This window comes from Salmo trutta, chromosome 33 (genome assembly GCF_901001165.1).
Source record: "Salmo trutta chromosome 33, fSalTru1.1, whole genome shotgun sequence".
Taxonomy (NCBI): domain Eukaryota; kingdom Metazoa; phylum Chordata; class Actinopteri; order Salmoniformes; family Salmonidae; genus Salmo; species Salmo trutta.
In genome coordinates, this window is record NC_042989.1 from 44,688,442 (window position 1) to 44,698,291 (window position 9,850).

A 9,850-nucleotide genomic window follows, 5' to 3' on the forward strand; every position below is an offset into this window, starting at 1 on the left:
ACTATATAGGGTATATGGTTCCATTTATACAGGGTATTTGGTTCCATTTATAGAGGGCCTATGGTTCCATTTATACAGGGTATATGGTTCCATTTATATAGGGCATATGGTTCCATTTAAATAGGGTATATGGTTCCATTTATATAGGGTATATGGTTCCATTTATATAGGGTATATGGTTCCATTTATACAGGGTATATGGTTCCATTTATATAGGGTATATGGTTCCGAGCACTATATAGGGTATATGGTTCCATTTATACAGGGTATATGGTTCCATTTATACAGGGTATATGGTTCCCTGCACTATATAGGGTATATGGTTCCATTTATACAGGGTATATGGTTCCATTTATACAGGGTATATGATTCCATTTATACAGGGTATATGGTTCCATTTATACAGGGTATATGGTTCCATTAATACAGGGCATATGGTTCCATGTATACAGGGCATATAAGTCGCTCTGGATAAGAGCGTCTGCTAAATGACTTAAATGTAAATGTAAATGTTCCATTTATATAGGGTATATGGTTCCATTTATATAGGGTATATGGTTCCATTTATACAGGGTATATGGTTACATTTATACAGGGCATATGGTTCCCTGCACTATATAGGGTATATGGTTCCATTTATACAGGGTATATGGTTCCATTTATACAGGGTATATGGTTCCATTTATATAGGGTATATGGTTCCATTTATATAGGGTATATGGTTCCATTTATACAGGGCATATAGTTCCATTTTTATAGGGTTTATGGTTCCATTTATATAGGGTATATGGTTCCATTTATACAGGGCATATGTTTCCATTTATATAGGGTATATGTTTCCATTTATATAGGGCATATGGTTCCATTTATATAGGGTATATGGTTCCATTTATATAGGGCATATGGTTCCATTTATATAGGGTATATGGTTCCATTTATACAGGGTATATGGTTCCATTTATATAGGGCATATGGTTCCATTTATATAGGGTATATGGTTCCATGTATACAAGGTATATGTTTCCATTTATATAGGGTATATTGTTCCATTTATACAGGGTATATGGTTCCATTTATATAGGGTATATGGTTCCATTTATACAGGGTATATGGTTCCATTTATTTAGGGTATATGGTTCCATTTATACAGGGTATATGGTTCCATTTATAGAGGGCATATGGTTCCATTTATACAGGGTATATGGTTCCATTTATATAGGGCATATGGTACCATTTATATAGGGTATATGGTTCCATTTATATAGGGTATATGGTTCCATTTATACAGGGTATATGGTTCCATTTATACAGGGTATATTGTTCCATTTATACAGGGTATATGGTTCCATTTAAACAGGGTATATGGTTCCCTGCACTATATAGGGTATATGGTTCCATTTATACAGGGTATATGGTTCCATTTATATAGGGTATATGGTTCCCTGCACTATATAGGGTATATGGTTCCATTTATACAGGGTATATGGTTCCATATATACAGGATATATGGTTCCATTTATACAGGGTATATGGTTCCATTAATACAGGGCATATGGTTCCATGTATACAGGGCATATGGTTCCATTTATATAGGGTATATGGTTCCATTTATATAGGGCACATGGTTCCATTTATATAGGGTATATGGCTCCATTTATACAGAGCATATGGTTCCATTTATATAGGGTATATGGTTCCATTTATATAGGGTATATGGTTCCATTTATACAGGGTATATGGTTCCATTTATATAGGGCATATGGTACCATTTATATAGGGTATATGGTTCCATTTATATAGGGTATATGGTTCCATTTATACAGGGTATATGGTTCCATTTATACAGGGTATATTGTTCCATTTATACAGGGTATATGGTTCCATTTAAACAGGGTATATGGTTCCCTGCACTATATAGGGTATATGGTTCCATTTATACAGGGTATATGGTTCCATTTATATAGGGTATATGGTTCCCTGCACTATATAGGGTATATGGTTCCATTTATACAGGGTATATGGTTCCATATATACAGGATATATGGTTCCATTTATACAGGGTATATGGTTCCATTAATACAGGGCATATGGTTCCATGTATACAGGGCATATGGTTCCATTTATATAGGGTATATGGTTCCATTTATATAGGGCACATGGTTCCATTTATATAGGGTATATGGCTCCATTTATACAGAGCATATGGTTCCATTTATATAGGGTATATGGTTCCATTTATATAGGGTATATGGTTCCATTTATACAGGGTATATGGTTCCATTTATACAGGGTATATTTTTCCATTTATACAGGGCATATGGTTCCATTTATATAGGGTATATGGTTCCATTTATACAGGGTATATGGTTCCATTTATATAGGGTATATGGTTCCATTTATACAGGGCATATGGTTCCATTTATACAGGGCATATGGTTCCATTTATATTGGGTATATGGTTCCATTTATACAGGGTATATGGTTCCATTTATATAGGGTATATGGTTCAAATGAAATCAACGTTTATTTGTCACATGCGCTGAATACAACAGGTGTAGACCTTACAGTGAAATGCTTACTTACAAGCTCTAACCAATAGTGAAAAAAAAGATTAGGTGAACAATAGGTAAGTAAAGAAGTAAAAAGACAGGCTATATATAGTAGCGAGGCTATAAAAGTAGCGAGTCTACATACAGACACCGGTTACTCAGGCTGATTGAGGTAGTATGTAGATATGGTTAAAGTGACTATGCATATATGATGAACAGAGAGTAGCAGTAGCGTAAAAGAGGGGTTGGTGGGTGGTGGGTGGTGGGACACAATGCAGATAGCCCAGTTAGCCAATGTGCGGGAGCACTGGTTGGTCGGCCCAATTGAGGTAGTATGTACATGAATGTACAGTTAAAGTGACTATGCATATATGATGAACAGAGTAGCAGCAGCATAAAAAGAGGGGTTGGTGGGTCGGGACAATGCATATAGTTTGAGTAGCCATTTGTTTACCTGTTCAGGAGTCTTATGGCTTGGGGGTAAAAACTGTTGAGAAGCCTTTTGGTCCTAGACTTGGCACTCCGGTAGCGCTTGCCATGCGGTTGTAGAGAGAATAGTCTATGACTGGGGTGGCTGGGATCTTTGACAATTTTTAGGGCCTTCCTCTGACACCGCCTGGTGTAGAGGTACTGGATGGCAGGCAGCTTTGCCCCAGTTATGTACTGGGCCGTACACACTACCCTCTGAAGTGCCTTGCGGTCAGAGGCCGAGCAGTTGCTATACCAGGCAGTGATGCAACCAGTCAGGATGCTCTCGATATTGCAGCTGTAGAACCTTTTGAGGTTCTCAGGACCCATGCCAAATCTTTTAGTTTCCTGAGGGGGAATAGGCTTTGTCGTGCCCTCTTCATGACTGTCTTGGTGTGTTTGGACAATTCTAGTTTGTTGTTGATGTGGACACCGAGGAACTTGAAGCTCTCAACCTGCTCCACTGCAGCCCCGTCGATGAGAATGGGAGCATGCTCGGTCTTCCTTTTCCTGTAGTCCACAATCATCTCCTTAGTCTTGGTCACGTTGAGGGAGAGGTTGTTATTCTGGCACCACACGGCCAGGTCTCTGACCTCCTCCCTATAGGCTGTCTCGCTGTTGTCTGTGATCAGGCCAACCACTGTTGTGTCATCTGCAAACTTAATGATGGTGTTGGAGTCGTGCCTGGTAATGCAGTCGTGGGTGAACAGGGAGTACAGGAGGGGACTGAGCATGCACCCCTGGGGAGCTCCAGTGTTGAGGATCAGCGTGGCAGATGTGTTGCTACCTACCCTCACCACCTGGGGGCGGCCAGTCAGGAAGTCCAGGATCCAGTTGCAGAGGGAGGTGTTTATTCCCAGGATCCTTCGCTTAGTGATGAGCTTTGAGAGTACTATGGTGTTGAACGCTGAGCTGTAGTCAATGAATAGCATTCTCACATAAGTGTTCCTTTTGTCCAGGTGGGAAAGGGCAGGGTGGAGTGCAATAGAGATTGCATCATCTGTGGATCTGTTTGGGCGGTATGCAAATTGGAGTCGGCCTAGGGTTTCTGAGATAATGGTGTTGATGTGAGCCTTTACCAACCTTTCAAAGCACTTCATGGTTAAATACGTGAGTGCTACGGGTGGGTAGTTATTTAGGCAGGTTGCCTTTGTGTTCTTGGGCACAGGGACTATGGTGGACTGCTTGAAACATGTTGGTATTACAGACTCAATCAGGGACAAGTCATCCTATTTTTCCAACTTAATTGAGGAAAATAAGAACAATCCGAATTTTCTTTTTGATACTGTCGCAAAGTTAACTAAAAAGCAGCCTTCCCCAAGAGAGGATGGCTCTCACTTCAGCAGTGATGAATTCATGAACTTCTTTGAGGAAAAGATCATGATCATTAGAAAGCAAATTACGGACTCCTCTTTAAATCTGCGTATTCCTCCAAAGCTCCGTTGTCCTGAGTCTGCACAACCCTGCCCCAGGACCTAGGATCGAGGGAGACACTAAAGTGCTTTAGTACTATATCTCTTGACACAATGATGAAAATAATCATGGCCTCTAAACCTTCAAGCTACATACTGGACCCTATTCCAACTAAACTACTGAAAGAGCTGCTTCCTGTGCTTGGCCCTCCTATGTTGAACATAATAAACGGCTCTCTATCCACCGGATGTGTACCAAACTCACTAAAAGTGGCAGTAATAAAGCCTCTCTTGAAAAAGCCAAATCTTGACCCAGAAATTATAAAATACTATCGGCCTATATCGAATCTTACATTCCTCTCAAAAAAAATTGAAAAAGCTGTTGCGCAGCAACTCACTGCTTTCCTGAAGACAAACAATGTACACGAAAAGCTTCAGTCTGGTTTTAGACCCCATCATAGCACTGAGACTGCACTTGTGAAGGTGGTAAATGACCTTTTAATGACGTCAGACCGAGGTTCTGCGTCTGTCCTCGTGCTCCTAGATCTTAGTGCTGCTTTTGATACCATCGATCACCACATTCTTTTGGAGAGATTGGAAACCCAAATTGGTCTACATGGACAAGTTCTGACCTGGTTTAGATCTTATCTGTCGGAAAGATATCAGTTTGTCTCTGTGAAGGGTTTGTCCTCTGACAAATCAACTGTAAATTTCGGTGTTCCTCAAGGTTCCGTTTTAGGACCACTATTGTTTACATTATATATTTTACCTCTTGGGGATGTCATTCGAAAACATAATGTTAAATTTCACTGCTATGCGGATGACACACAGATGTACATTTCAATGAAACATGGTGAAGCCCCAAAATTGCCCTCGCTAGAAGCCTGTGTCTCAGACATAAGGAAGTGGATGGCTGCAAACTTTCTACTCTTAAACTCGGACAAAACAGAGATGCTTGTTCTAGGTCCCAAGAAACAAAGAGATCTTCTGTTGAATCTGACAATAAATCTGGATGGTTGTACAGTCGTCTCAAATAAAACTGTGAAGGACCTCGGCGTTACTCTGGACCCTGATCTTCTCTTTTGAAGAACACATCAAGACTGTTTCAAGGACAGCTTTTTTCCATCTACGTAACATTGCAAAAATCAGAAACTTTCTGTCCAAAACTGACGCAGAAAAATTAATCCATGCCTTTGTTACTTCTAGGTTGGACTACTGCAATGCTCTACTTTCCGGCTACCCGGATAAAGCACTAAATAAACTTCAGTTAGTGCTAAATACGTCTGCTAGAATCCTGACTTGAACCAAATAATTTGATCATATTACTCCAGTGCTAGCCTCCCTACACTGGCTTCCTGTTAAGGCAAGGACTGATTTCAAGGTTTTACTGCTAACCTACAAAGCATTACATGGGCTTGCTCCTACCTATCTTTCCGATTTGGTCCTGCCGTACATACCTACACGTACGCTACAGTCACAAGACGCGGGCCGCCTAATTGTTCCTAGAATTTCTAAGCAAACAGCTGGAGGCAGGGCTTTCTCCTATAGAGCTCCATTTTTATGGAATAGTCTGCCTACCCATGTGAGAGACGCAGACTCAGTCTCAACCTTTAAGTCTTTACTGAAGACACATCTCTTCAGTAGGTCCTATGATTAAGTGTAGTCTGGCCCAGGGGTGTGAAGGTTAACGGAAAGGCTGGAGCAACGAACCGCCCTTGCTGTCTCTGCCTGGCCGGTTTCCCCTCTTTCCACTGGGATTCTCTGCCTCTACCCCTATTACGGGGGCTGAGTCACTGGCTTACTGGTGTACTCCCATGCCGTCCCTGGGAGGGGTGCGTCACTTGAGTGGGTTGAGTCACTGACGTGGTCTTCCTGTCTTGCTTGGTGCCCCCCCTTGGGCTGTGCCGTGGCGGAGATCTTTGTGGGCTATACTCGGCCTTGTCCCGGGATGGTATGTTGGTGGTTGGAGATATCCCTCCAGTGGTGTGGAGGCTGTGCTTTGGCAAAGTGGGTGGGGTTATATCCTACCTGTTTGGCCCTGTCCGGGGGTTTCATCGGATGGGGCCACAGTGTCTCCTGACCCCTCCTGTCTCAGTCTCCAGTATTTATGCTGCAGTAGTTTATGTGTCGGGGGGCTAGGGTCAGTCTGTCACATCTGGAGTATTTCTCTTGTCTTTTCCGGTGTCCTGTGTGAATTGAAATATGCTCTCTCTAATTCTCTCTTTCTCTTTCTTTCTTTCTCTCTCTCGGAGGACCTGAGCCCTAGGACCATGCCTTAGGACTACCTGGCCTGATGACTCCTTGCTGTCCCCAGTTCACCTGGCCATGCTGCTGCTCCAGTTCCAACTGTTCTGCCTGCAGCTATGGAACCCTGACCTGCTTACCGGACGTGCTACCTGTCCCAGACCTGTTGTCCCAGACCTGCTGGAACCCTGACCTATTCACCGGATGTGCTACCTGTCCCAGACCTGCTGTTTTCAACTCTCTAGAGACAGCAGGAGCGGTAGAGATACTCTCAAAGATCGGCTATGAAAAAGCCAACTGACACTTACTCTTGTGTTACTGACTTGTTGCACCCTCGACAACTACTATGATTATTATTATTTGACAATGCTGGTCATTTATGAACATTTGAACATCTAGGCCATGTGCTGTTATAATCTCCACCCGGCACAGCCAGAAGAGGACTGGCCACCCCTCATAGCCTGGTTCCTCTCTAGGTTTCTTCCTAGGTTTTGGCCTTTCTAGGGAGTTTTTCCTAGCCACCGTGCTTCTACACCTGCATTGCTTGCTGTTTGAGGTTTTAGGCTGGGTTTCTGTACAGCACTTTGAGATATCAGCTGATGTAAGAAGGGCTATAGAAATAAATTTGATTTGATTTTGATTTGACAAGTTGAAAATGTCAGTGAAGACACCTGCCAGTTGGTCAGCACATGGCCGGAGCACATGTCCTGGTAATCCATCTGGCCCCTCAGCCTTGTGTATGTTGACCTGTTTAAAGGTTTTACTCACGTCAGCTACGGAGAGCGTGATCACAGTCGTCCGGAAAAGCTGATGCTCTCATGCATGCCTCAGTGTTGCTTGTCTCGAAGCGAGCATAGAAGTGATTTAGCTCGTCTGGTAGGCTGGTGTCACTGGGCTGCTCGTGGCTGTGCTTCACTTTGTAGTCTGTAATAGTTTGCAAGCCCTGCCACATAAGATGAGCGTCGGAGCCGGTGTAGTATGATTCAATCTTAGTGCTGTATTGATGCTTTGCCTGTTTGATGGTTCGTCGCAGGGCATAGCAGGATTTCTTGTAAGCTTCCGGGTTAGAGTCCCACACCTTGAAAGCAGCAGCTCTACCCTTTAGCTCAGTGTGAATGTTGCCTGTAATTCATGGCTTCTGGTTGGGGTATGTACGTACAGTCACTGTGGGGACGACGTCCTCGATGCACTTATTGATAAAGCCAGTAACTGATGTGCTGTACTCCTCGATGCCATCGGAAGAATCCCAGAACATATTCCAGTCTGTGATAGTAAAACAGTCCTGTAGTTTAGCATCTACTTCATCTGACCACTTTTTTTATAGACCGAGTCACTGGTGCTTCCTGCTTTAATTTTTGCTTGTAAGCAGGAATCAGGAGGATAGAGTTGTGGTTGGATTTACCAAATGGAGGGCGAGGGAGAGCTTTGTACTGTCTCTGTGTGTGGAGTACATGTGATCTAGAATTGTTTTTCCCTCTGATTGCACATTTAACTTGTTGCTGGAAATTTGGTAGAACAGATTTAAGTTTCCCTGCATTAAAGTCTCCGGCCACTAGGAATGCCGCCTCTGGGTGAGTGGTTTCCTGTTTGCTTATTTCCTTATACAGCTGGCTGAGTGCGGTCTTGGTGCTAGCATCTGTCTATGGTGGTAAATAAACAGCCACAAAAAATATAGCTGAAAACTCTATAGGCAAGTAGTGTGGCCTCCAATTTATCACAATATACTCTACTTCAGGCGAGCAAAATCTCAAGACTTCCTTAGATTTCGTGTACCAGCTGTTGTTTACAAATATGCACAGACCGCCCCCCTTCGTCTTACCGGAGTGTGCTGTTCTATCCTGCCGATGCAGCGTGTATCCCACTAGCTGAATATCCATGTCGTCATTCAGGTACGATTCCGTGAAACATAGACTGCATCCAATATCCTATCACAGTGCCATCCGTTTTGTCACCAAAGCCTCAAATACTACCCACCACTGCGACCTGTATGCTCTCGTTGGCAGGCCCTCGCTTCATATTCTTCGCCAAAACCCAATGGCTGCAGGTCATTGCTAGGTAAAGCCCCACCGTATCTCAGCACACTGGTCACCATAGCAACACCCACCCATAGCGCTCCAGCAGGTACAGTTGAAGTCGGAAGTTTACATACACCTTAGCCAAATACATTTAAACTCAGTTTTTCACAGTTCCTGACATTTAATCCTAGTAAAAGTCTCTGTCTTAGGTAAGTTAGGATCACCACTTAATTTTAAGAATGTGAAATGTCAGAATAATAGTAGAGATTTTATTTCTTTCATCACATTCCCAGCGGGTCAGAAGTTTACATACACTCAATTAGTATTTGGTAGCACTGCCTTTAAATTGTTTAACTTGGGTCAAACGTTTCGGGTAGCCTTCCACAAGCTTCCTACAATAAGTTGGGTGAATTTTGGCCCATTTCTCCTGACAGAGCTGAGTCAGGTTTGTAGGCCTACTTGCTCGCGCACACTTTTTCAGTTCTGCCCACAAATGTTCTATGGGATTGAGGTCAGTGCTTTATGATGGGCACTCCAATACCTTGACATTGTTGCCCTTAAGCCATTTTGCCACAACTTTGGAAGTATGCTTGGGGTCATTGTCCATTTGGAAGACCCATTTGCGACCAAGCTTTAACTTCCTGACTGATGTCTTGAGATGTTGCTTCAATTTATCCACATAATTTTCCATCCTCATGATGCCATCTATTTTGTGAAGTGCACCAGTTCCTCCTGCAGCAAAGCACCCCCACAACATAATGCTGCCACCCCCGTGCTTCACAGTTGGGATGGTGTTCTTGGGCTCGCAAGCCTCCCCCTTTTTCCTCCAAACAAAACGATGGTCATTATGGCAAAACAGTTAAGCCAGGGACCTTCAATACTGCAGAACTGTTTTGGTACCCTTCCCCAGATCTGTGCCTCGACACAATCCTGTCTCGGAGCTCTACGGACAATTCCTTCGACCTCATGGCTTGGTTTTTGCTCTGACATGCACTCTCAACTGTGGGACCTTATATAGACAGGTGTGTGCCTTTCCAAATCATGTCCAATCAACTGAATTTACCACAGGTGGACTCCAATGAAGTTGTAGAAACATCCCAAGGGTGATCAATGGAAACAAGATGCACCTGGGCTCAATTTCGAGTCTCATAGCAGAAGGGTC